The sequence below is a fragment of the Arachis hypogaea genome, chromosome 1, assembly GCF_003086295.3.
Source record: "Arachis hypogaea cultivar Tifrunner chromosome 1, arahy.Tifrunner.gnm2.J5K5, whole genome shotgun sequence".
Taxonomy (NCBI): Eukaryota; Viridiplantae; Streptophyta; class Magnoliopsida; order Fabales; family Fabaceae; genus Arachis; species Arachis hypogaea.
Window position 1 is genome coordinate 87,786,799 of NC_092036.1, and position 6,000 is coordinate 87,792,798.

Consider the following 6,000-nt stretch of genomic DNA (forward strand, 5'->3'; position numbering starts at 1 on the left):
TAATTATGCTTCCTTGCTTTTATTCTCTCATCTTATGGTGTTATATTTTTGTTTTTCATGAATAATGCACCACAAGCAAAAATGGAAGTGGAAGAAAGAACACGCTGTAACCCGGAGATTCGCCGTACCCCCTTGCTCATCTTTGAGTGCACCGAGGACGGTGCAAACTTTTAAGTGTGGGGAGGTCGTCCAACCGATCGGCGATTTTGGGTGACAAGTTTCTAATTCCAACACTTTTGCATTTCATTCTAGGATTTTAGGATTTTTACTTGCATTTTCTTATTTTTGCATATGTATACACAATAAGCTTAGTCAAAATATTGAAATTTTTCAAGGATTTCTATCTATAGGGCACCAATTGATTTGAGTGAAAACTTTTCATAGAACTTGCTTGAATTATATATCTTGTGGATCATGTTTTTGAGCTAAGAACACAAGCTTGTGAGATTTGAGCCTAATGGTGTGGTTACATCTTATAACCACTTAGTTTTCCTTCTTGTGTGCATTATTCTCTTTCTATGATTGTAATCTTTGATTTGTTTGATTCTTTATGTCCATTACTTTGTGTATTCATGTATTTATATGATTGAGGCCATCATTTCATTTAGCCCACTTACCCAAATAGCCTTACCTCTTATCATCCATTGTTAGCCAATTTGAGCCTACGATTAACCCACTTGTTCTTAATTTAGCACATTACAAGCCTTAAAGCAAAAAATAATAAATGTCCTTATTTGGATCTTTGATTAGCTTAGGCTAGTGTGTGTGTAACGTTCAAATGTGGGAAATCTTGGGACATTGGGTGAATAAAAGGGTAGTTTTGTATTGTTATTGAAAATATTGGGAATTGGGTACATACTTATGTATTGATCAAATGTAAAACCTTATGCATTGATGCTCTTATATATAGAAAGAAAAAATGAGAAAAACAAAAGAAAAAGAAAAGAAAAAAAGAAGAAAAAAATGTAGATATCAAAAAGAAAAGAAGAAAGAAAATAGAAAAGAAAGAAACAAAGAAAAAGAAAGAAATAAAAAGGGGACAAAATACCCCAAAGCAAAGTGAAGCTCAATAAAATCAATGCATATGTGTTGTGAAATGAAAAAAATACATGAGTATATGAAAAAGTAAAAAAATGGGTAGTTAGGTTAGAACTTAATTGTATAGGATGTCATAGGTTAGATAGGAAGTTTAAGCTTATCAAAGATTCAAATTTCAAGCTCACTTGACCATATATGCATCCTACTTTGACCCTAGCCCCATTACAACCAATGAAAAGACCTCACGATATGTGTATACATGCATGAAATGTATGTTGATTGTTAGAAGAAAAAAACAAATCTTAGAAAGCATGAAATAGAGGAGAATTGAGAGAATCAACCCTAAACACTTGAGCGAATAGAGTGCAAACACATCCGGTGAGGGTTCGATTGCTCGATTACATGTTTCCACCTATAAGTATCACTTTTCATGCAAGTTTGTAAAAATATTTAATAACTCAACCCAATTGTGGATTAGACTTGCTAGTCCTTGGCCCTTGTGCATATATGCTTCTTGGAAATTGATTTATTTTGACCAAGCAATTGCATTCATTTAGATAGTTGCATCTAGGTAGATTGCATTTAGTTAGTTTCCATTGAATAAATGCCATGCCCTTTACTTCATTCTTAGTTTAAGCACGAGGACATGCTTGGTTTAAGTATGGGGAGGTTGATAAACCCATTTGTAGGGTTTATCTTGTATTGATTTTAGGAGATTTTAATACCTTTTACCCACATTAATTCAATGAATGAGCATGATTTTGTGATTGTCTCCTTATTTGTGCTTAGATGTGAAAACATGCTTTTTAGGCCTTTAACTTGATGATTTTAATCTCCCTTTGATTTCACTAGATGCCTTGATGTGTTTGTTAGTGATTTCAGGTTGAAAAGGCTAAGAATGGATCAAAGGAGTGAAGAGGAAAGCATGCAAAGTGGAGAAATCATGAAAAGCCAAAGAGTTGAACTCGCCCATGGATGCGCGCGCGCACCAGGCGCTTACGCGCACCTGGCGAAATGGCCCATGGACGCGTACGCGTGCTGTGCGCGTACACGTCAATACTGATACTTGATTTTTAAGTGAATTCGCACCCAGCAAATTCTTAGGAGTTGTGGGGCCCAATCCCAACCAACTTTGGCACCAAAGATGCTATTTAAAGCCAAGGATTGAAGAGCAAAGGAACTTTTGATCATTTTTACACATTAGGATTAGTTTAGAGTTAGCTTTAGAGAGAGAAGCTCTCACTTCTCTCTAGGATTAGGATTAGGATTAGGTTTAGTTCTTAGATCTAGGTTTAATTCATGCTTTGATTTACTTTTCCTTTTGTAATTCTCCTTCTCCTACGTCTCTTCTCTCTAGTTTAGCATTTAATTCTTGTAATTCTCTACTTTTATGTTGATGCACTTTTGTTTCTTCTATTTTCTTTTTATAAAATTTGAGGTAATTCATGTAGATCTTGTTCATTTGATTCGTTGTTGTTTAATTCCTTGCAATTGAGTAGTGTAGATTTACTTTCCTTGCAATTTTACTATGCTGTCCTTTTATTGCCTTCCAAATGTTTGATAAAATGTGTGGTTGGATTTTAGAGTAGAACTTTATGCTCTTGGCTTGGAAAGGTAACTTAGGACTTCTTGAGTTGCTAATGTCCAACTAATTGATAATTGGGATCCATTGACTCTAGTTCTCACTAATTGAATTAGTAGAGAGTTAGGACTTATGGACTAGGATTGATATAGCTCATTTGACTTTCCTTTACTAGTTAGAGGATGACTTAATGGGATTAATCCTTGCCAATTCTCATATTGTGGTTAGTGATTAGGTTAGAGATCCTTGACCACCAACCCTTGCCAAGACCTTTTTAGCTATTAGTCTACTTCCTTGTCATTTATTTTTCATGCCTCTTATCAAAACCTCAAAAATAACTCATAACCAATAACAAGACACTTTATTGTAATTCCTAGTGAGAACGACCCGAGGTTCAATACTTCGGTTTATAAATTTAGGGGTTTGTATTAGTGACAAACAATCTTTTGTATGAAAGGATTATTGTTGGTTTAGAAACTATACTTGCAACGAGAATTCATTTGTGAAATTCGATACCATCAAAAATCCATTCATCAGGACATCTAGTGAGGTCTTCCTCACTGGAGATCACTGCCTCTTCCTCCTCTGTAGGTTCGGTCATTTTGGTTATATTGATGGCCTTGCACTCTCTCTTTGGATTCTCTTCTATATTGCTTGGGAAAGTACTAGGAGGAGTTTCAATAACTCTTTTACTCAGCTGACCCACTTGTGCCTCCAAATTTCTGATGGAGAGCTTTGTTTCAGTCATGAAACTAAGAGTGGACTTAGATAGATCGGAGACTATGTTTGCTAAGCCAGGGCGACTCTGCTCAAAATTCTCTGTCTGTTACTGAGAAGATGATGGAAAAGGCTTGCTATTGCCAAACCTATTTCTCCCACCATTATTGTTATTGAAGCCTTGTTGAGGCTTCTGTTGATCATTCCATGAGAAATTTGGATGATTCCTCCATGAAGGATTATAGGTGTTTCCATAGGGTTCTCTCATGTAATTCACCTCTTCCATTGTAGGATTCTCAGGGTCATAAGTTTCTCCTTCAGAGGAGGCTTCTTTAGTACTGCCGGATGCAGCTTGCAATCCAGTCAAATTCTGAGAAATCATATTGACTTGCTGAGTCAATATTTTATTCTGAGCCAATATGGCATTCAGAGTATCAATCTCAAGAACTCCTTTCTTCTAAGTCATTCCATTATTCACAGGATTCTTTCAGAAGTGTACATGAATTGGTTATTTGCAACCATCTCAATGAGTTCCTGGGCTTCTGCAGGTGTTTTCAGATGAAGAGATCCACCAATAGAATGGTCCAATGACATCTTGGTCAATTCAGACAGACCATCATAGAATATACATATGATGTCCATTCTGGAAGCATGTCAGAAGGACACCTTTTGGTCAATTGCTTGTATTTTTCCCAAGCTTCATAGAGAGATTCACCTTCCTTCTGTTTGAAGGTTTGGACTTCCACTCTAAGCTTGCTCATCTTCTGAGGTGGAAAGAATTTGGTCAAGAAAGCATTGACCAACTTTTCCCAAGAGTTTAGGCTTTCTCTAGGTTGTGAGTCTAACCATATCCTAGCTCTGTCTCTTATAGCAAAAGGGAAAAGCATAAGTATGTAGACCTCGAGATCAATCCCATTGGTCTTAACGGTATCACAGATATGCAAGAATTTAGCTAAGAACTGATGAGGATCTTCCAATGGAAGTCCATAAAACTTGCAATTTTGCTGCATTATAGAAACTAATTGAGGCTTAAGCTCAAAGTTGTTTGCTCCAATGGTAGGAATTGAGATGCTTCTTCCATAGAAGTTGGAAGTTGGTGCAGTATAGTCACCAAGCATCTTCCTTGCATTTCTGGCATTGTTGTTGGGTTCGGCTGCTATGTCTACTTCTTTTTTGAAATTTTTTGTAAGGTCCTCTCCGGAGTGTTGTGCTTTAGCTTTTCTTAGCTTCCTCTTCAGAGTCCTTTCAGGTTCAGGATCAGCTTCAACAAGAATGTTTTTATGTTTTTGCTCATATGAAAAAAAAAGAGAACAAAGGGAGTAGTGAAATCTTCTATGTCACAATATAGAGATTCCTTGATGTGTCAGAGGAAAAGAAGAATAGAAGAATGAGGTAGAGAGAGAATAAGAAGAATTCGAACAGAGAGAAGAGAGAGGGTTCGAATTATAAGTAGAAGAGAAGTGTTAGCAAATAAATAGAAAGAGATGAGAGAGAGAGTATTCAAAAATTAAAACTAAAACAATTAGTTAATTAAAAATATTTTTGAAAAAGTGGTTAGTGATTTTCGAAAATTGGAAGTGGAAAAGTGGTTAGGTGGTTTTGAAAAAGATAAGAAATAGTAGTTAGTTGAAAAAGATTTGAAAATAATTTTGAAAAGATAAGAAGTTAGAAAAAGATTTTGAAATTAAAATTTTAAAAAAGATATAATTGAAATTTATTTTGAAAAAATAGTTAAAAAGATTTGATTTTTAAAATTAAAGTTGATGACTTCACTAACAAGAAACTAAAAGATATGATTCTAAAATTCAAAGATTGAACATTTCTTAACAAGAAAGTAACAAGCTTGAAATTTTGAATCAAAACATTAATTGTTAGCAAGGATTTTCGAAAATATAAAATAAAATTAAGAAAAAGATTTTTGAAAAATTAGTTTTAAAACTTTCAAAATACATAAAAAATTGAAAGATGAACATTTAAAATATGCTTGATGCAAAAAAAGTTATGAATTAAAACGTGAAAAATTGAAAAAATTCGAATTGGAAACAAAATTACCTCCCTCGTGTCATCCAAGCGTTAAAACGCCCAGAATGCTATTGATAAGCGGATAATTTATACGCTTTTTGGCATTGTTTTTAGGTAGTTTTTAGTAGGATCTAGCTACTTTTAGGGATGTTTTCATTAGTTTTTATGTCAAATTCACATTTCTGAACTTTACTATGAGTTTATGTATTTTTCTATGATTTCAGGTAATTTCTGGCTGAAATTGAGGGACCTAAGCAAATCTCTGATAAAAGGCTGACAAAGGACTGCTGATGCTGTTGGATTCTGACCTCTCTGCACTCGAAATAGATTTTCTGGAGCTACAGAACTCCAAATGGCGCGCTCTCAATGGCGTTGGAAAGTAGACATCCAGAGCTTTCCAGCAATATATAATAGTCCACACTTTATTCAAGATTAGATGATGTAAACTGGCGCTCAACGCCAGTTCCATGCTGCATTCTGGAGTCAAACGCCAGAAACACGTCACGAACCAGAGTTGAATGCCAAAAACATGTTACAACTTGGCGTTCAACTCCAATATAAGCCTCAACTCGTGTAAAGATCAAGCTCAGCCCAAACACACACCAAGTGGGCCCCGGAAGTGGATTTATGCATCAATTACT